Here is a 22,591-nt window from a genome sequence, read left to right as displayed (position 1 = left end):
AAGAGTGTGTCCTGTTGCCATGGTGATCTATGAGAGGATGGATGCTGTTTGAAGGGCAAATGGTGAGGAAAGACCCAGCAAATTGCCTGAATTAGGAACACTGCTGCCCATAGAGATTGACCCTGCAGCTCTCTTTCTGTCCTCCTCTTCCTCGATCTCAGTTTCTCACACACTGAGTTGATGAAAACTACTAGTCCTAAAATAGACACCTATTTGAGAGGTGGAGAAACAAAAAGGGAAGTAGGTTTTCAAAGAAGATGAATAGTCTCACTTTTTGAAAAAAAAAAAAAAAAAACAGAGCTAAAGAGTAGAGGGAAGCCTGGTCACTCCCAGCCCTCCCTGCTCTCTCCTCTGTCTGCTTCCAAATTAACTGAGTATAAAGAATTTTAATATATATATATATATATATTGACAGGGGATTTCTTTAAATCACCCTGCCGTTCTTTCTTTAGCCAAGACTCCTGAGTTTAGAAAACACACAAACACTGCAGAAGTTTTTCCTCGCGAGGGGCAGTCATGTACACAGGATCTGCGCCCCACAACTGTCCCCGTCCTTTATTTATACAAGATGTTTTGTGTGCGTGTGTGTGTGTGTGTGTGTGTGTGTGTGTGTGTGTGTGTGTACAAAGGTAACAACATCATTTGGAGCCGCGGGTTTTTTCCCTTCACTACATTTGCATGTTCTTCTAATAGAGCTGAGTCTTCACTTCTCTGTTCTCTGAAGACAGGAAGCGGTTAGTAGCTGCAAACAAGTTACTGGGTGAAAAGTCACCCAGACATGTCCCCAACAGTAAGATAAAAAGATACATTTCATATAGCTGATCATATTATACAATATTCTCTTAACATTCCCTCCTGTTGATCACGAAGTGAAATGTACAATTCATCAGTGAGTAACTACTTGTTTCTCACGTTTTCAGTTACCACATCATTAGTTACACTTCATCTTCATCTGACAAATAGGAAAAGAAGTCTTCATCGGTTTTGGTACATCTGCGTATGCTGTGAATTATCTGCTTTCATTCATTCTATTCATTCTGGGTATGGTTGTCTACCCAATTTTGTATCATTTGGTAATACCAATTTACAGGTTGCTATGCTTCCTATTATTAGTTTGAATATAGTAGAGATAAGCTCTAATTCGATTTAACCTTTTCTTTATTCCACTTTATTCCTAAGAGTATTTATATATATATTCAATTGGGTCTGTATCCAACTCATTTTAAACTTCTACTTTGATCTCTAATTTGTCACTTGATGAGGGATTATTATTTCCTTCCTAGTCTGAACTGCTTCTTAGTTTCTTACAGTCACGTACAAAATGTCCCTCTTTTCCACACCTCCAGCATGCAGTGCTAAAGCCACTTTTTGGTGTGTGTATAGGTCTACCTCTACCTCTTGCTGTTCCACTAAGCATTCCTCTGTCTTTCTTTTGGATTAGTCCTACTCTGGTTTGTTGTTTTTCTAAACATTTCTCATCAGGTGTTAATTTTGCTTGTTTATTCTCCATTCTCAAAGATTTTGCTGGGCCGTCACTGGCACGCTAGACTTCAGAGTGGTTTACTGGTACGGCCTTCTACTTCATTTCTAAAAAATGAAGCGGTATCAGTTTTACGAGATAAAACTCAACCGTTCTCCTTTGTCACCAGTACGTGAGCCTCAGCAAAGAAAACAATAAAAAACAAAAAACAATGGAAGTAGTTCAGCAACTTATTGTGCTGCAAAATCAACTTACTTCCAAAACACATATACGTACACACAGATAGACATTTGCGCGCTAATTTGTCACGAAGTAATTCACGGTCACTTCTAAAACCACTCTAAACACAGTTCCTTGTGGCGAACGTAAACCCTATTTCACGTGCTTCTTTGAAGTAATTCCGGCTACTTCCAACCTATTTTACGCGTATCCTGAAGTAATTCCGGCTACTTCCAACCTTTGCGCATTTCCTGAAGTAATTCCGGCTACTTCTAACCTATTTTGCGCATTCTTCTAAACCCTTCCGGCGGTTTAAAACCAAAAAGTGTTTTCTCACCCTCAGTCGTCTTTTGCTGGTTGTTCAGGTCATCTGGATCCCAACGTCGTGGACCAGTACTAAATCACCGGCCTGGACCCGAATTCAACGTTCCAGGACTCTCACCTCTACCTGGAGAGGGCTGTCGACAGACTTCGGTGCTGGTTTACCCACGGCGTCAGGATGCAGAAATCAGACCTTATTGGAGTCACAGAAATGAGTCTGCTGTTTCCATCTCTAGGTTCGAAGGACCAATTTAAATGACAGGGGATTTCTTTAAATCACCCTGCCGTTCTTTCTTTAGCCAAGACTCCTGAGTTTAGAAAACACACAAACACTGCAGAAGTTTTTCCTCGCGAGGGGCAGTCATGTACACAGGATCTGCGCCCCACAACTGTCCCCGTCCTTTATTTATACAAGATGTTTTGTGTGCGTGTGTGTGTGTGTGTGTGTGTGTGTGTACAAAGGTAACAACATCATTTGGAGCCGCGGGTTTTTTCCCTTCACTACATTTGCATGTTCTTCTAATAGAGCTGAGTCTTCACTTCTCTGTTCTCTGAAGACAGGAAGCGGTTAGTAGCTGCAAACAAGTTACTGGGTGAAAAGTCACCCAGACATGTCCCCAACAGTAAGATAAAAAGATACATTTCATATAGCTGATCATATTATACAATATTCTCTTAACATATATATATATATATATATTACACGCCTAGACTACATGCCTTTGGAGCAGAGGATCGCAAGTTCGATTCCTGCCTGGGGCGTCTGTATCCAGTAAGGGTCCTAAGGCTAGACCCCCTAAGCTAAAGCGAGCCTATCGCAGACATGAGCGAGACAGATAAATATGAAGGCATGCTGGCTCGGACGTCGCCCGGATCAGCAAGGTCCGCGTCAGGTGTTGAGGAACCAGGGCACCCTGACGACAAGTGGGCTACTGGAACAAGAAGGCATCGGTGGGCAAGAGACGAAAACAGGGCATTGTTGGAATGCTACTACTCAAGTAACCCTGGCGGAAGGGGCTACATGAATAGGATGAGGGACCTATGGATTCTTCGATACCCAACATCCACAATGACGGCGAAACAACTAGTAACTCAGTGTTCCAACATTCGAAAGAAGGGACTGCTCTCACAGCTAGAGATCGACGAGGTACAACATAAATGCTACGACATGGAGGAGTCAGGACGCCAGGTCAGGGGGGAGATATCATCACCCCCACCCGAGATTGGGTACATAGCCCCAAGTGCGATAGGAGAAGGATCGTTGAGTGTGAGAGGAACTGACCTGAAAGATAGGATCATGGCCAAGCTTGAAACCTGGATCCCCCGTAGCCGGTTACCAAGATTACGTGAAGTACCCTCAGAAGGTCTGCTAGATGATGTTAATGCAGCACTACGGACGATATCAACAACCACGATTACCGGCACTAACAAGCTGATCTACACTACGGCAGCAGTGATCAGTGAGATGCTTGGCTACAAGTTGAACAGCCACAAGGGGCAGTACCCTCCATGGAGAAGGAGGCTAGAGGGCAAGATCCAAGTAGCACGGAGGGAGGTTAGCCAACTAACAGAGTTGCAGAAAGGTGCGACAAAGAAGGTGCATAAGAAATACAGCAAGCTGTCCATACCTGAGGCCTTGGAAACTGCCAAGCAAAGACTCACAGCCTTGGTCAGCTGCTTGAGGAGGTACACCAGAGAGACAGAAGGCAGGAGAATAAACCAGCTGTTCTCCACAGAACCAGCAAAGGTGTACTCTCAGTGGCAAGGGAACAATAAGAGAACAGCACCACCAAGGCTGGAGACGGAGCAATACTGGAAGAGCATATGGGAGAAGGATGCAACCCATAACGGCAATGCTCAGTGGCTAGCGGATCTGAGGGCAGAACATTGCGACCTCCCTGAACAGGGTCCAGTAACCATCACAGTGGCAGATATCCAAGACAGGGTCTCCAGCATGAAGAGTTGGACAGCACCAGGGCCCGACATGGTTCACGCCTACTGACTGAAGAAGCTGACTGCACTCCATGAGCGTCTGGCAGGACAAATGAACCAGCTGCTAGTCAAGGAGAGACACCCAGAATGGCTAACCGAAGGTCGGACGGTCCTGATCCCCAAGGACCCCAAGAAGGGAGCGGTCCCATCCAACTACCGACCAATAACCTGCCTCAGTACTACATGGAAGCTCCTGTCAGGCATCATATCGGCTAAGATGAACAGGCACATGGGTCAATACATGAGCGGGGCACAGAAAGGGATTGGCAAGAATACGAGAGGCGCAAAACACCAGCTACTGGTAGACAGAACAGTCAGCCGAGACTGCAAGACCAGACTGACCAACCTGTTACAAGAAGGCCTATGACTCAATGCCCCACAGCTGGATACTGGAATGCCTAGAATTGTACAAGATCAACAGGACCCTAAGAGCCTTCATCAGCAACTCAATGGGGATGTGGCGTACAACACTAGAGGCCAACTCCAAGCCCATAGCACAAGTCACCATCAAGTGCGGGATCTACCAAGGAGATGCTCTGTCCCCACTGCTGTTCTGCATAGGCCTGAACCCCCTCAGTGAGATCATTAACAAGACTGGCTACGGATACCGACTACGGAACGGAGCAGTTGTCAGCCACCTCCTGTACATGGATGACATCAAGCTGTATGCCAAGAGTGAACAAGACATCGATTCACTGATCCACACTACCAGGCTATACAGCAATGACATCGGGATGTCATTTGGGCTGGAGAAGTGTAGTCGGATGGTAACAAAGAGAGGGAAGGGAGTCAGAACTGAGGGGATTGAACTACCAGAAGGCAACATTGCAGACATAGAGGACAGTTGAGAGTACCTGGGGATCCCGCAGGCGAATGGGAACCATGAAGAGGCCGCTAGAAAGGCTCCAACCACCAAATACCTGCAGAGGGTCAGGCAAGTCCTGAGGAGTCAGCTGAACGGTAAGAACAAGATCCGGGCCATCAACACCTACGCCCTGCCCGTGATCAGGTACCCTGCTGGGGTAATAGGCTGGCCAAAGGAGGAGCTAGAAGCCACTGACATCAAGACAAGAAAGCTCCTGACCATACATGGAGGGTTTCACCCCAAGTCCAGCACCCTGAGACTGTACGCAAAGCGGAAGGAAGGGGGCCGGGGACTGGTGAGTGTCAGCACCACAGTCCAGGATGAGACAACGAACATCCAAGAATACATTGGGAAGATGGCCCCAACTGACTGACCGAGTGTTCAGTGAATACCTCAGGCAGCAGAAACCCAAGAAAGAGGAGGGAGACGAGGAACCATCATGGAAGGACAGGCCCCTGCACGGTATGTACCACCGGCAGATAGAGGAGGTGGCTGATATCCAGAAATCCTACCAGTGGCTGGACAAAGCTGGACTGAAAGACAGCACAGAGGCACTAATCATGGCAGCACAGGAACAAGCTCTGAGTACAAGATCCATAGAGGCTGGGGTCTATCACACCAGGCAAGACCCCAGGTGCAGGCTGTGTAAAGATGCCCCAGAGACAATCCAGCACATAACAGCAGGGTGCAAGATGCTAGCAGGCAGGGCATACATGGAACGCCATAACCAAGTGGCCGGCATAGTGTACAGGAACATCTGTGCCGAGTATAACCTGGAAGTCCCGAGGTCAAAATGGGAGACGCCCCCAAGGGTGATGGAGAATGACCGAGCTAAGATCCTGTGGGACTTCCAGATACAGACGGACAAAATGGTGGTGGCTAACCAACCGGACATAGTGGTGGTAGACAAACAGGAGAAGACGGCCGTAGTGATCGATGTAGCAGTTCCGAATGACAGCAATATCAGGAAGAAGGAACACGAGAAGCTGGAGAAATACCAAGGGCTCAGAGAAGAGCTCGAGAGGATGTGGAGGGTGAAGGTAACGGTGGTCCCCGTGGTAATCGGAGCACTAGGTGCGGTGACTTCCAAGCTAGGCGAGTGGCTCCAGCAGATCCCGGGAACAACATCGGAGATCTCTGTCCAGAAAAGCGCAGTCCTGGGTACAGCTAAGATACTGCACAGGACCCTCAAGCTCCCAGGCCTCTGGTAGAGGACCCGAGCTTGAAGGATAAACCACCCGTAGGGGCGTGCTGGGTGTTTGTTTTTTTTTATTAGGGGTGCAACGATACACAAAATTCACGGTTTGGTTCAATACTTTGGTGTCACGGTTTGATATTTTTTTGATACAAAAAAAATGTTCATGCCTTTTTAATTTGTCATTTATTAAAATTATAAATATATATTTTAACTCAAAAGTACAGTTTTTAAATTTAATGTTGCTGAAACAACAAAATAATAGAATAAAATAAATCTATCTGATCGAGAAATCACTCATCTGTGGAAAAGAGAGTTTATTACAGAGAAATGTCTCTTTCCAAAATAAAAGCTATACTATACGCTTCTTCTGGGGTATATTCTCAGCAGCATATTAAACATATCAGGTCCCCATAAGGAGAATCATGTGCTAACGGCTGTCTAAATGACTCGGGTAAAGTCTGTAGCATGCGTGCTTGTTGTTTTTGTCTGCTTCCACTTGTCTTTGCACTAGGATGATGTCGGCGTAAATGTGTGTCATATTCGTTGTGTTCCCACTAGTGCTGTCAGCATTAATCTCGTTAAAATGACTTTAACGCCATAACGCCGCAAATCTCCGTTAACGAGTTACAGGGGATCGCCCCGTGCGTGGGGCTGGACGGCATCAACACGTTAACAAGCTAACTGCGCTAATGCATTAGTTCCCACCAATTGAGCATTGCGTGGCACATCCAACATACTGTTTTACTTTTGTCCATGACGCGCTTACCATCAGGATCATGCTTCACATGAAAATCAAGATAGTTCCAAAGGCCAGATCTGAATGAGGGTGGGGGAGGTTCAGTTTCGGGTAGTGTTGAGGCAGTTGCCATGTTGCAACGAGCTTAGCTTCTGTCTTGCTAGCTTGCGCTGCGCTCAGTGGATCTGCACTCGACAGTGCAGCCTAGGCGGGGTAGTCGAACGCAGATCCATTGAGCTCTCAACACAGACAGAATCGTCAGAAGAAAAGTTGATAAAATAAATAAAAACTTTTGTATTGTTCGATACATATGCGTACCGAACCGAAAGCACTGTATTGAACGGTTCAATATTGATACGAGTATTGTTGCACCCCTAATATATATATATATGTATAGATATATATATATATCTATACATATATATATATGATTCCCTCCACATCTTCAGCTCTTCTCTGAGCCCTTCGTATTTCTCCAGCTTCTCGTGTTCCTTCTGCCTGATGTTGCTGTCATTCGGGACCGCTACATCCATCACTACGGCCGTCTTCTTCTGTTTGTCCAACACCACTATGTCCGGTTGGTTAGCCACCACCATTTTGTCCATCTGTATCTGGAAGTCCCACAGGATCTTAGCTTGGTCATTCTCCACCACCCTTGGGGGCGTCTCCGATTTTGACCTCTTGGCTTCTAGGTTATACTCGGCACAGACGTTTCTGTACAAAACAAACAAAATTACTTGGTAGGCAGGTACTAATAGTAGTAAAGATACTCTGTGAAAGTACTGACTCAATTACAGTCTGAAGTATACGATAAGTGTAAAAGGAAAAGGCAGCTGCTAACTCAACCTTCACCTGCTGTTACACTAAGTTATTTAAATAATATCAATACAACTATGAATGCAAATTTGATCTCTGCTTAAATTCAAATTCTAATGAGTTTCTTCAGCTTGACCATCTGTGATGTAAAATACAAGCACAAAAAGGGATAATAATCTCCACACCTAAACAGAAAAGTGAATATAGCCGAGGATCATGGGAAAACCAATCACTCCCACTCATGGACGGGATTGTGAACTTCAGTTGATTTTCTTCATGTACATGTTGTGATCAGCTGGCATGCTCCTGCAGCTGACGTTACAAAGGCTATCGTGGCTAATTTCCAACTCCTAGATATCATAAAGCTTGTATACGGGACTCTGGAGATCATCATCCGTTTAAATTCAAATAGATCTCTGCTACTCTTAATGTGACTCTGATCATGGGTACCTTTTCTTCACCAGATCATCGTACTGTTTTACTGTCTACATCAGTGCAGTGAGCACAAGTAGCTTTAAATTTCCAGTCTATGAAATGTCACTGAGTCCTTATCTTTAAAAATGAATTCTTTTGTTTCTTTTCTTATGCTGTCTTTCTTCAGTCCTCTCCACTGTGAGTTGTCTCATCTTGGAGTGGCCATACTTTTAGCTAGTAGACACATTGTGTGACAAACTGCAGAAAAAGAGTTTGTGTGTCTGCCGTTACTCATTAAACTGTTTGAACGTTGCACTTAAACTACCTGCCACTTAAAAAAATTTGTATTACTCACTTTATATTTGGTCTTTTTCAGTAACACTTGCTAGATGCTGAAGTACGAGGACGGCCACTTCCGTACCACAAATGCCATTCTGGATCCCTCTGACCCACCTTTAACTCCTGTCTACAGTGCTATCATGAAGTATCAGTTATGTGTTTCATTTCATCTTGTGAATTAAGCACAAAAGACAGCTTGTAGTAGCTTGTAATCAGTTCTTTTGGCTACATTTGAGCAGGCTTTGCTTACATACAGATAAGCAGTCCATGTTAACAAGATGCAAAAGATTTGGAAGTAGTGCAAAGAAAAGACTTGGTCTGAACAGAGTCTGTGTGTGAGTGGCATGAGTGATGGGAGTCCGAATGGTCCGGGGGAAGAAGCTGTTTGGGAGCCTGGAGGCACCTGATCTACCTGAGGCACTGACCAGTGGGCAGCAGGTCACCTGTGATGTGCGGGCCTTCTTTAGCAGGGGGTTGGTGTTGTGGCTCCAGGTGAGCTCAGCAGAGATGTAGGTACGCAGAAACCTATAGGTGGACACAGAGTCCACTCGGTCTGTGCCTCCTTTAGTCCATTATGTGTCCTTTTATTTTAAGGACGTTCAAATTCAGGTTATTTTCTGAACACCAGCAGGACAAGTTCTCTACCTCCATCCTGTACACCATCTCACCTCCATCAGAGATGATCCCAGCCACAGTCGTGTCATCGGCATACTTTGTGATGATGTTGGTTGGGTGAGATGGTGTGTAGTCATAAGTTCAATTCAATTCAATTCAATTTTATTTATATAGCGCCAAATCACAACAAAAGTCGCCTCAAGGCGCTTTATATTGTACAGTAGATAGCACAATAATAAATACAGAGAAAAACCCAACAATCATATGACCCCCTATGAGCAAGCACTTTGGCGACAGTGGGAAGGAAAAACTCCCTTTTAACAGGAAGAAACCTCCGGCAGAACCAGGCTCAGGGAGGGGCGGCCATCTGCTGCGACCGGTTGGGGTGAAAGAAGGAAAACAGGATGAAAGACATGCTGTGGAAGAGAGACAGAGATTAATAACAGATATGATTCGATGCAGAGAGGTCTATTAGCACATAGTGAGTGAGAAAGGTGACTGGAAGGGAAAAACTCAATGCATCATGGGAATCCCCGGCAGCCTACGTCTATTGCAGCATAACTAAGGGAGGATTCAGGGTCACCTGGTCCAGCCCTAACTATATGCTTTAGCAAAAAGGAAAGTTTTAAGCCTAATCTTGAAAGTAGAGATAGTGTCTGTCTCCTGAATCCAAACTGGAAGCTGGTTCCACAGAAGAGGGGCCTGAAAACTGAAGGCTCTGCCTCCCATTCTACTTTTAAATACTCTAGGAACAACAAGTAGGCCTGCAGTGCAAGAGCGAAGTGCTCTAATAGGGTGATATGGTACTACAAGGTCATTAAGATAAGATGGGGCCTGATTATTTAAGACCTTGTATGTGAGGAGCAGGATTTTGAATTCAATTCTGGATTTAACAGGAAGCCAATGAAGGGAAGCCAAAACAGGAGAAATATGCTCTCTCTTTCTAGTCCCTGTCAGTACTCTTGCTGCAGCATTTTGGATTAGCTGAAGGCTTTTCAGCGAGTTTTTAGGACATCCTGATAATAGTGAATTACAGTAGTCCAGCCTGGAAGTAATAAATGCATGAACTAGTTTTTCAGCATCACTCTGAGACAGGATATTTCTAATTTTAGAGATGTTGCGCAAATGGAAGAAAGCAGTCTTACATATTTGTTTAATATGTGCGTTGAAGGACATGTCCTGGTCAAAAATGACTCCAAGGTTTCTCACAGTGTTACTGGAGGCCAAGGTAATGCCATCCAGAGTAAGAATCTGCTTAGATACCATATTTCTAAGATTTTCAGGGCCGAGTACAATAACCTCAGTTTTATCTGAATTAAGAAGCAGAAAGTTAGCGGCCATCCAGGTCTTTATGTCTTTAAGACATTCCTGCAGTTTAACTAATTGGTGTGTGTTACCTGGCTTCATGGATAGATAGAGCTGCGTGTCATCTGCATAGCAGTGAAAATTTATGCTATGTCTTCTAATGATGTTGCCTAGGGGAAGCATGTATAATGTAAATAGAATTGGTCCTAGCACTGAACCCTGTGGAACACCATAATTGACCTTAGTGTCTGAAGAGGACTCTCCATTTACATGTACAAATTGGAGTCTATTAGATAGATATGATACAAACCACTGCAGTGCAGTACCTGTAATACCTACAGCATGTTCTAATCGCTCTAATAGGATATTATGGTCAACAGTATCGAATGCAGCACTGAGGTCTAGCAGGACAAGCACAGAGATGAGTCCACTGTCAGAGGCCATAAGAAGATCATTTGTAACCTTCACTAAAGCTGTTTCTGTGCTGTGCTGAGCTCTGAAACCTGACTGAAACGCTTCAAATAAGCCATTCCTCTGCAGATGATCAGTTAGCTGTTTGACAACTACTCTTTCAAGGATTTTTGATATGAAAGGAAGGTTGGAGATTGGCCTATAATTAGCTAAGACAGCTGGGTCTAGAGATGACTTTTTGAGTAAAGGTTTAACTACAGCCACCTTGAAGGCCTGTGGTACATAGCCGATTATTAGAGATAGGTTGATCATATTTAAGATTGAAGCATTAATTAATGGCAGGACTTCTTTGAGCAGTTTTGTAGGAATGGGGTCTAAAAGACACGTTGATGGTTTGGAGGAATTAATTATTGAAGTTAACTCAGAAAGATCAATTGGAGAAAAAGAGTCTAACTTAACATTGATGGTACTAAGAGTAGCTGTAGATGATATTACATCTGTGGGATGATTATTGGTAATTTTTTCTCTAATGATAAAAATTTTATTTGTGAAGAAGTTCATGAAGTCATTACTAGTTAACGTTAAAGGGATGGTTGGCTCAGTAGAGCTCTGACTGTTTGTCAGCCTGGCTACAGTGCTGAAGAGAAACCTGGGGTTGTTCTTATTTTCTTCAATCAGTGACGAATAGTAAGATGTTCTGGCTTTGCGGAGGGCTTTCTTATAAAGCAGCAAACTATTTCTCCAGGCTAAATGATGATCCTCTAAATTTGTGACACGCCATTTCCTCTCCAGCTTACGAGTTATCTGCTTTAGGCTACGTGTTTGAGAATTATACCACGGAGTCAGGGACTTTGGATTTGAGGCCTTAGTTTTCACAGGAGCTACAGTATCCAGAGTCGTACGTAGTGAGGAGGTAAAATTATTAACAAGATAATCGACCTCTGTTGGAGTAGCGTTCAGATAGCTGCTCTGCTCTATGTTGGTACAGGGCATTGAAGATGATAACAGTGGGTGGATTATATTCTTAAACTTAGTTACAGCACTTTCAGAAAGACATCTACTTTGATAAAGTCTACTCTCCACTGCTGTGTAATCAATTATTGTAAATGTAAATGTTATCAGGAAATGATCAGACAGCAGAGGGTTTTCAGGAAACACTGTTAAATGTTCAGTTTCTATGCCATATGTTAAAACAAGATCTAGAGTGTGATTAAAGTGGTGGGTGGGTTCTTTTACATTTTGAGAGAAGCCAATTGAGTCTAATAACAGATTAAATGCCATGTTGAGGCTGTCATTTTTAGCATCTACATGGATGTTAAAATCACCCACAATAATTATTTTATCTGAGCTGAGCACTAAATCAGATAAAAAGTCTGAGAAATCAGAGAGAAACTCTGTGTAAGGCCCAGGTGGACGATAGATGATAACAAGTAAGACTGGTTTCTGAGTTTTACAGCTGGGGTGGACAAGGTTAAGCATCAGGCTTTCAAATGAATTAAAAGTCTGTCTTGGTCTTTCGTTAATTAATAGGCTGGTGTGAAAAATTGCTGCCACACCGCCCCCTCGGCCTGTGCTTCGAGATTTCTGGTAGTTAGAATGACTCGGGGGTGTTGATTCATTTAAACTAACATACTCATCCGGCTGCAACCAGGTTTCTGTAAGGCAGAGTAAATCGATTTGTTGATCAATTATTAAGTCATGTACTAACAGAGACTTGGAGGAGAGAGACCTAATATTTAATAATCCACATTTCACTGTTTTACTCTTTGGTTCAGATGTGGAAACTGTATTGTTCTTTCTTTGTGATTTTTTATGTTTAAGTTGTTTATTGCTGGTTTTTGGTTTGTTTTTTGTCTTTTTGGGAGCTGACACAGTCTCAATGGAGATGGGTTTTTGGGGGGGTAGCAGGAGGAGAGAAGCTGCAGAGAGGCGCGTAAGACTGCAACTCTGCTTCCTGGTCCCAACTCTGGATAGTCATATTTTGGGGGGTTTAATAAATTTGTCCATATTTCTAGAAATGAGAGCTGCTCCATCCAAAGTGGGATGGATGCCGTCTCTCCTAACAAGACCAGGTTTCCTCCAGAAGGTTTGCCAATTATCTATGAAGCCCACATCGTTTCTGGGACACCACTCAGACAGCCAGCAATTTAAGGAGAACATGCGGCTAAACATGTCACTCCTGGTCTGATTGGGGAGGGGACCAGAGAAAACTACAGAGTCCGACATTGTTTTGGCAAAGTTACACACCGATTCAATATTGATTTTAGTGACCTCCGATTGGCGTAACCGGGTGTCATTACTGCCGACGTGAATTATGATCTTACTGTATTTACGTTTACCCTTAGCCAGCAGTTTTAAATTTCCTTCAATGTCGCCTGCTCTGGCCCCTGGAAGACAATTGACTATGGTTGCCGGTGTCTCTAGCTTCACATGTCTGAGAACAGAATCACCAATTACCAGAGTTTGACCCCCGGCGGGTGTGTCGCCGAGTGGGGAAAAACGGTTAGACACATGAACAGGTTGGTGGTGTACCTGGGGCTTCTGTTTAAGACTATGCTTCCTCCTCACCGTCACCCAGCCGCCCTCTTTCCCCAGCTGCTTGGGGTCTGCCGGGGAACAGCTAGCGGGGCCTACGCTATCTTCGGCTGCACCAGCTACAGGGCCTGGCTAGCTACGGGTGAATGAAGGGTGCGAAGCCGAGTCTCCAATTCAGTAATCCTGGCCTCCAGAGCTGCAAATATGCTACATTTATTACAGGTATCATTACTGCTAAAGGAGGCCGAGGAGTAACTAAACATCTGACACAATGAGCAGGAAAGTGCAGGAGGGACAGGTGAAGTAGCCATGGTGCTAACGAGTCGGCTACGAGCTAAGCTAAGCTAGCGAAACAGTAAAGAGACAGTGAGTGAATACTTTGGCTATAAATTAGGTAGTGAGTACACAGAAAGGGTGATTCAGATGAAGCACGTTAAGATTATACTATGAAAAAGGGATGTATCAAAAGATTTAAATTAAATTGCTAAGCAGAAAAGCTACTCAGAAACACCACTGTGTTTGAGCAGGAACAGGAAGTGATACTCTACCACAAAGCGAGCGAACACCAAGTGACAGCGCCAAGTGTACCATAGGGGGCTGTGAACGCAGCCCTATGGGGATCCAGTACAGAGTGACAGTGGGGCGGGGCAAGTCAGACTGGTTGCGGCCAGTTGGTGATCTACAATTCAAATGTATTACTCTTCAGTTCCTAAATTCATACTGTAACTTAAACCTGATACCAAATGTGCTGCATTACAGCTACACATAAAATCAGGTGCGTGTGGTGCAAAGCTATGAACAGTGATAAAAGTCGAGCATTTTCCTGGATATAAAAAGTCTGTCGTGTGTACTGTAAATGTGAAGGCTTGCCAGCAAACATTATGCCAGATGGCTTTCTCCTGAAGCGCAGCTTACCCATATGTCAATCCCCAGTAATGACTCCCATCAGGGTGGCAGAAGAGAGGAAGGTTAAACACTCAGCCATAGGCTTCAACTGCAAGAGGAAAATTCAGATCTGACCGACACATCAGTAACATTGATGTGAATAATCATTGTTATACTTTTATGCGTCATTAATATAATTGTGCTAAAACATTGGAACAATGAGCATTTCCCAATGTCTTTTTTGATATGACATTAGGATGACAGGAAAAACAAGCTGATCTGTGGACTGTCAGATGATAAATGGCATTTCTTTCTTTTCAATGACAAATTATGAGAAATGGCGCCGTCTTTTCTCTGAATGAGCAGGTCAGGTCAAATGTTTGACTGCCTAATTTGTCATTTCCATCAGAGGATGAGAACGGACGTTTGTCCTTTGTCTTATCCCAATCTACTGGCTTCAACATTCTTCATATGTTTGCCAGGTGGAGGATTAAAGGAGCTGCATTCAGTAGCTCAGCAGAAAGCGATTTCTATAAGTGAAGCTTCACTCAAAGCTCCAAGGACGACTCTTTTTGTTGTGAGAGAAAATCTTGGCACCTCTAACTAAAGGTTAACAACTCAAATTCAGTATTTCATGGTCTCCATGGATACAAGTTAAAAGTGTTTTATTAAAGTTATAAAGTAACTTCAGTGTGGGCACATATGCTTTTAAAGTGTTTTTTTCATTCATTGTTGCATTGAGTTGAAAAGAATTCAAATACCTCACATTTGAAGGTTTTTGCATTTTAATTCCTTCAATAAAATAGTCCAATACCTGATTTGGAAAAAAAAATCACAGAATTCAAAAGAAACTGAACACAAAGTTTTTCAGCATATTTAAATTTGGACATCTTTGAAGAAATATCTACTTTAACCATCAAGAAAGAAGAAAGTAAACAAACAGATGCATTTATGTGTACTGCAAAACAATCTTAAGAGTTTGCAGTACTTACGCTGGAGTCATATAGCCTGAGATTAAGTCTTGTTATTTCACACAAACCTGGTCAATTTGTAACCAACATGAACCGATGAGATCAGTTCTTGGGCAGCATTGAGACACAGTAAACGTGGGTAGATTTTGTGTTGGGTGAGAAAATGTCCCAAGGACACTGACCACATTGGAGGATCATTGTAATAAAAAACGGTTAATGGACATCCTGCCTCTGTCCACTGCTGCCACCCAACACTTTGTTGGGTTGTTGAGGTTGAACGGAGACGGCCAAAGAAAAATTGTGTTGAGTCACGCTTGTATTGTCCTGTTTTTTTCTCTTAAATTAAAAGTTTATAGTCATTCATAAATAATGATATGATCATTGTTTGGTGAAATGATAGCCCTCATTATTGATGACCACTTTCCAAACTAAATTACTGTATACCAGCACAGACAGATCATATTTCAAAACCAAGAAAATAAGAAACACCAGATCACACTCACAGATATTTCCCAAGACTCTTCATTTGACTCAAAACAATGTGGTGTTCAAATTTGTTGCAAATGTAGTGACTAAAACTTACATAATCAGTTTTGATTCATTGTTCCTTCACACAGTCAGAAACACCACTGGTAGCAGTGGCCACGCTGGCAGGCTGTATTGTTGTCTACAGTTAGTCATAGCACCTGTTCACAATTCCTTAATTGTTTAGCACGTTCTTCAGCTGCAAACTCTATTTGCTCAGTTCACAGTTCACTGAAAACATTTCAATGCATTCATGCACACAACGCTGTGTCCAGTCAGTCAGCCAGCACAGAGCTTCCACAATGCCTCCAACCTGTAGCCTGTCAGCCTGTTGCACGCTTTATTCTAGTGTTATGATGTGTGTCATCACATGTGACTAGTAGCATGTATCTATTAAGACATTCAGTCAGAGTGCGTGGCAAACATTGTGCATGGACAGTGCACCCTGCAACACTGTGCAAAGTGCAAAAAAGGCAAGAGCTACATCTCAGTCTTTAAAGGCCTCAGCTGGCATGTTAAATCTTAAAATTCATGACAACACAATTAGAAAAAGACAAATAGAAAAGACTAAAAAGGCCTTTCAAATTTCTTGGAAAGGTTGCCAGGAGAAAGTCACACGGGCTTCGGGACCTAGGCACAATCACTGAGTTGGCCCATGAGGCCCTCATCTGACTGCCAAACCTTGACTGAAATTAGGTCAGGAAACAGGACAAGGATCCCAAGCTAACCAACAAATCTACAATAGATTTGCTGAAAAAACATCCATACGAAAAACAATCATGGTCAGCATCCAGAGCACAGGACAGCCTTGCACAAACAAATGCCTACAAACTGCAAAAGAAACGTACAGAAAAGTTGGTCAGATTTCATCAAGAATTATGTGTGAGACTGATAAAGCAATACAGAAAATTATCACTTTAACTCTAACAGTGTGGTTGTACTAGTTACAGTATCATGGTACTTTTGATTTACCTTCTGTACGCTGCTTTTCAGTCCAATAATACCCAAACATCTTCAACCAGAAAAGAGAACAGAATGCTGAAGATGCCAGTGTAAGAGGATTTTCAGTGCAGTCATTTAGTTTTTTGGTTAAACAGCTGAGTCACTCATTAGTAGTTTGGTTGAATCTGCTGTGAAAACTACAAACCGTGATGACATCAGCACCTCAGTGGTCAGCAGCTGCTTGTATTTCCATCATTATCTCTTTCCATTGTCTTCTAGAGCCTTTACAGCATAGTGCTTATTGCACACAGAAAAGTTGCTCTTCTGGTTTTGAGATGCCACCATTTTAGCACTGAAATTCACCTCTGTGCCTGTTGCCAAGCAACTCCTGACACTTTGGAAATGTGGAGTAAATGCAGGAGCTGGACTGTGTACCTTAGGTTTTAATGCCGTCAGCCCACACACACATGCACGGCTTTAACATTTCTATTTCCAGTTAAGTTGTGTTTTTCAAAAATCTGAGGAGACAAAAATAAGAAAGCGGTGAATGAGTAGACTTTTATTCTACTTGTTTTTAATGCCTTCTTCAGTGTAATTTGTTCCAATCCTACAACCATCAGATTGTGTTCTGTTAGCTGGGTCTCTTTCTAATGCAATCCTAGGCAAAAAGACTTCTCCGCTCTACTGAAGCTCAATGATAATAGAGCACAGGCTGACACCATGTACAGGAAAGGGCAGAGATGGCCCTTATTTCTGTTCTGAGTTCTAATCCACGATACAAACCTCCAGAGTCATCTGTCTCTTGTTTTCCTTTTTCCAAAGATTTTTTTTTATCAATAAATAGCCACAAACTGAAAGCATGTTCAGTGTTTCATAAACTTGGCAGTGAATAAACGACGGTTTAGTGGCATGTGGCTGATGTCTGATCAGTTATTGAAAATTACAAATTAGAAAGAAAAGCTGAAACTGTTAGGTTAGCTTAATGTTCCTGTTAGCAATTGTTACACACAAGTTACAGTACTGTGTAAAAGTCTTGAGCCTTTTCTTCGTATTTTGTCTCCAAGGTACCGGCACTGTCACTTTTTCAAAAGTGGTTTTGAAGAGGAATTCTCTGGGTTTATTGAAGGTCTTTAACCCAATGCAAGGGCTGTGTTTACCACAGATAATGCAGTTTGAAAGAGATAAAATAGTATATTTGCACTAATAATGTGATTTCCACAGACCTATTAGGCTAAGCCATGGCATATCTTGGCATGTGTGCCAAGTTTGAGGAAACTGGACAAGTGGAGGACAAAAAGGAAGACGTGCTAGGCTTAAAAAACTATCCAAAAAAAGAAAACAAAACTAACAAAGACAAAGGATGTTAGAGATGTTGATCTTGTTGATCTTTCTACTTTTCACAAAAACCTCGACAGAATTAGTTTCAGTGGTATGGTAGCTGTCCAGAAGACTTTCACAAAGGGCTTTTTATAACATGCCTCATTCACCATTAGGGATGGGTATCGTTTAGGTTTTATCTGATACCGGTGCCAAACCGGTACTTTTGAAACGGTGCCGGTGCTTAAATGGTGCTCAAACCGGTGCTTAAAGAATGGAGAACACAAAATTGGTCCAAAAACCTCTCATGTTCAGCTGTTTTTTTGTAAAAAGATAACAATGTTAGCCTTTTCTGCAGCTATAGGGCATATATGGTCTCACTCTTGGCTGGAAGCAGTGCTTAAACAATGGAAAAAACACAAACTTTGTCCAAAAACCTCTCATGTTTAACTGTTTTCCACTTTTTCTTTGGTCATTTTAGCCTTTTTGGCCAGGGTGAAGGGAGCATCTGCCATCAAACAAGAAGACAGCCGCATGTAACTAAGATGGTGTTTGCTAGTTCACCTTACATGCATTAATGTAATAATGTGGTTAGCGTACTCAACGTTAATTACACACGAACAACATGAAGCTACTCACGCAGAGAACAACGGCTACTGCTGCCATCATCATCCTCATCATTTCTGCTACGCTGACAGGGCTAGGGGCCAGGACTCTACTCTTTGGGTTTTTGGGGGATGTTGCTAACTCCAGGTCCGATAACAGGCACCACACCCGCAGTAGATGTGCACGGTGTGAGGTCTCGCAGCAAGCTATCAAACACGGTTCATTTCTCGGCTTTAAAAAAAAAAACGCTATGCGTCGCCAGGTGTTTCATCAGATTTGAGGTGTTACCTCCTTTGACAGTATAACAGTATCAGCTTAAAGCACTTGTTGCAGGCTGCTGAGTTTGCATCTTTTGCTGTGAAGTACAGCCAGACTTTTGATCGCTTCGCCTTGGGCATTTTTAATCTGTAGCTCTGCTCTAAAAGAACGTATGTACCTGGGCCCGCCTACTATCCTCGGAAACGTAAAATGATTGGCTAGAATTGGCTCAGGAAAAAAAAAAGCACGAAATAAAGCACCGAAATGTGCGCTGCTTTTCGGTCTGGTTACTACCGTTTATGTCAGAACCGGTGCCATCATGGCACTGGACACCGGTACCCATCCCTATTCACCATACTGTACAACATTCACTCAGGGTTCAGTATCTTGCTCAAAGATATTTTGGCAGCAGACTGGAGCTGCCAGGAGCTCAAACTACCAGTCTGCTGATTAGTCCATGACATGTTCTTCCTCCTAAGCCAAGCCACTTCATAAGAATGCACTGAAAATCCATGGTAGTAAGGCTTATGGAGTGATTAATCGGGTTCAGTGGTAAGACATGCTTTACAAAAGGATTATAACACAGGGATACTATCCAAGACAGAGACTGTGTTGACTGAAGTTGTCTAAAATATGTAGACAATGTTACTGACACTAGAAGTGCATTTTACACCACACACTTATCAGACCTGAAGGCTTAGCGATCATACAATGCAACAAATGTGGAAAAACATGCTATTTCAGAACAGCTCTTTTTGTGCATAAAACGAATTGAGTCTACACTTGTAAAAAAAGACTAGCATGATAACAAACACAGGTAGTAGCATGGTTAAAGGTGATTGTCTCGTAAATATCTTTTTGTGCTGGAAGTGTCAGGGTCCTGAGTCTGAGCGACCCAGGGACCCTGAGCAGTTATGGACTAATATTATATTGTATGTATTTTGTATTGCTGTCCCTGTTCTCCCTGCTTGTAGACTTATGTGCATGTAGGTGTGTGTGTGTGTGTGGGTGTGGCCCTGGCAGGTGATTGGCCACACCTGAAGACCTTGACACACCTGCAGCTGATCAAGGCTCGTCGGGGGAGCTACATAGGAGAGTCTTGGAGCTCCCACCGACGCGGGATCATTGAGTTAGACTCCATGTCAGTGTTTAAAGAGCTGTTTAGTGTATGCCTGCTGGAGTTGGTGCCATAACGGCTGCATCTGTTGTTTTTCCTCAGGAGGAGAGCGGAACACAGGACTGCAGGACGCACGGGGTGTGCGTAGGCACAGGGGCAGAGAGCACAGGATATCAGCACTTAGGGGAAGACACGTCACGGGAGTCAAGGGAGCACTCTGGAGAATTATTGTGTGGTGTACATTTACCTCACTGTAAATAAATGCACTGCTCATTCCACTAAGACCAGCGTTTGGGTCCTATCTCCAACATTCCCCACGGTCTGCCTGCCAGACCGTGACAGGAAGTGAGAAATAAAAAAGTCCTCACCAGTGTCTCCGTCTTCTCGTCCCTTCTGTGTGTGCAGCAGTGAGCATCTGGAGCTGCAATGGTCTGTCTGGGCCACAAAACAATTAACAGAGTAGTAGAGGGCAGATATTATTACATTAATTGTCTGCAACAATAAATTGTCTTACAGCCCGCACCTTAACCCTGCATCTGTACAAATACATAGCTGGATTACAAAAAAATAAAAACAGTAGAGCGGTAGAGTAACCCTATAAATGTATCAAATACATTTGAGAACTAGACCAATCACTGCGTCTGGCCTAATCATTAATTTTACCTTATTTTCAAACCCTAGTCTTGTCTTTTAACAATGACCAGACAACTGCCTTTGAAAATGAAAACCAATTTAATTTTATTTATAGAACACAAAATCACAACAATAGTCACCTCAAAGTGATTTATATTATAAGGTAAAGGGCATGTAGTGATACAGAGGAAACCCCAACAATCAAAGGGCTCCAAAGGAACTTAGGCACTTGGCAACAGTGGGAAGGAAAAACTCCAGTTTAGCTTGAATAAATCTCCAGCAGAACCAGGCTCAGGGAGTGGTGGGTGTCTGCCTCGACCAGTTGGGGTTGGGGGAGGGAGACAGGACAAAAGACAAACTGTGGAAAAGTTTGGGGTGATATGATCATATGAGGACCTTCAGATTATTCAAGAACTTTTATGTGAAGAAAGGATTTTAAATTTGATTCTGAATTTAACAGGGAGCCAATAAAAGTAATCGTGTGACATTAATCTCACTCCAGTTTTTCAGAACAACTGAAATATTTTCTATTTCTATTTTTCTATTTCATTACAGCCTGGTAATGAATCACAATAGTCCACACTAGAAATCATAAATACATGAGTACAATAACCTCAGTTTTATCCAAATTTTAACACTGGGTAAGGGAAGCATGTATAATGTAAACAGAATTGGTCCTAGCACTGAACCCTGTGGAACTCCATAATTAACCTCAGTGTATGAAGAGGACTCTCCATTTACATGAACAAATTGGAGTCTCTTAGATAGATATGATACAAACCACTGCAGCACAGTACCTGTAATACCTACAGCGTGCTCTAATCTCCGCGACAGAATATTGTGGACAACGGTATCGAACACTGCACTGAGATCCCTACCTTGTTGAAAAACCCAGTGTCTATATGAAGGAAAAACTTAACGCATACAAATCTATAGATGCCTAAAACTTTCCCTGTGTGGTAACCCTACAAACGTCACTGCTGTTTAGTTTTCTGTCTTCATTTATGTTGGAAGTGATAGCAGAGCTGTACGTTTGAATTTTTCAGAAATCTCTCAGTCAGAACATGCTATATCATGTTTAGGTGGAAACTAGTGAGCTAACTTCCGCTAACTTCCTGCTAACTTCTAACTCCGTTAAATGTAATAAATTCTGTTTTCATGGATGCCTGGATGTTAAACTTAATTGTTAAACCTGGTAAAGCAGCAACGCTGATCATCATCCCTGTTGGACAACATCTCCCACCCCATGCATGAGACTGTGACAGCATAACACCCTCCCAGAAGTCTCATTATGATAATAACCCCCCTGTCTGTTGGAGAAACTGTGGAAATCAAAGTGCAAACCACTACCATATTTTTTGGGATTGCTCTGTTCTGAGGGACTATTGGAGAGAAATACACAACGCTCTACAGTACATTTTCCAATGTGAAATACCCCTTGAGAGTAAGACTATGTTTTTTGGACACGTACCTCAGGAATGGCCGAAAAGCGATAAACATTTAGTAAATATTTTGCTGGTGGCCTGTAAAAAGGGTATTACCAGAAAATGGCTATCATCGGAGAGCCCAACTATAAATCTATGGATGGACATCACAATGGACATTTATAAAATGGAAAAGATAACAGCTTTTGTTAATCATAAATTGGATAAATTTACATTATATTGGGAAAAATGGGTCAAATATGTCACGCCTCATAGGCCAGATTTTACTTTCACAAACCAGTAGTTATGAAGTATGAGAGTATGTAAGAGTAAGATCACTCCCTATCAGTACATATTTATTTTTATTTTTTTTCCTCTTCTTTTTTTTTTTTTTTATTTTTATTTTTTTTTCTCTCTGTCTGTTTCTTTCAATTATTGTTATGGTTGTAAGTTTTTTTTTTGTTTGTTTGTTTGCTTGTTTGTTTTTTTTTCTTTTTCTTTTTTCTTCTTATAAACAGGATATGAACTAAAATATTATTTCGGCAATAAGGGCAGACAACAGATGCAAGAAGTATCCCCATGTGATGTATATGTTATGAAGGTCTGTTTCTAAATGTCTATTGAAAAATAAAAAATTATAAAAAAAAAAGAGACTGTGACAGCACTG

General features: G+C 42.5%; 1 long non-coding RNA gene across 1 annotated transcript; it reads right to left on the bottom strand.

The window, feature by feature from the left end:
* Positions 1 to 1,003: 1,003 nt before the first annotated feature.
* LOC112842579 (uncharacterized) lies at positions 1,004 to 2,703 on the bottom strand. Its single transcript, XR_003214406.1, has 2 exons — positions 1,938 to 2,703; positions 1,004 to 1,895 (listed from the first exon to the last, which is right to left on the bottom strand). It is a non-coding gene; the product is annotated as an uncharacterized LOC112842579 (long non-coding RNA).
* Between the last annotated feature and the right edge of the window lie 19,888 nt (positions 2,704 to 22,591).

Source organism: Oreochromis niloticus, linkage group LG17 (genome assembly GCF_001858045.2).
Source record: "Oreochromis niloticus isolate F11D_XX linkage group LG17, O_niloticus_UMD_NMBU, whole genome shotgun sequence".
Classification (NCBI taxonomy): domain Eukaryota; kingdom Metazoa; phylum Chordata; class Actinopteri; order Cichliformes; family Cichlidae; genus Oreochromis; species Oreochromis niloticus.
The sequence above is the reverse complement of the archived record's forward strand: the minus strand, read 5'-3'. Positions and strand labels throughout refer to the sequence as shown.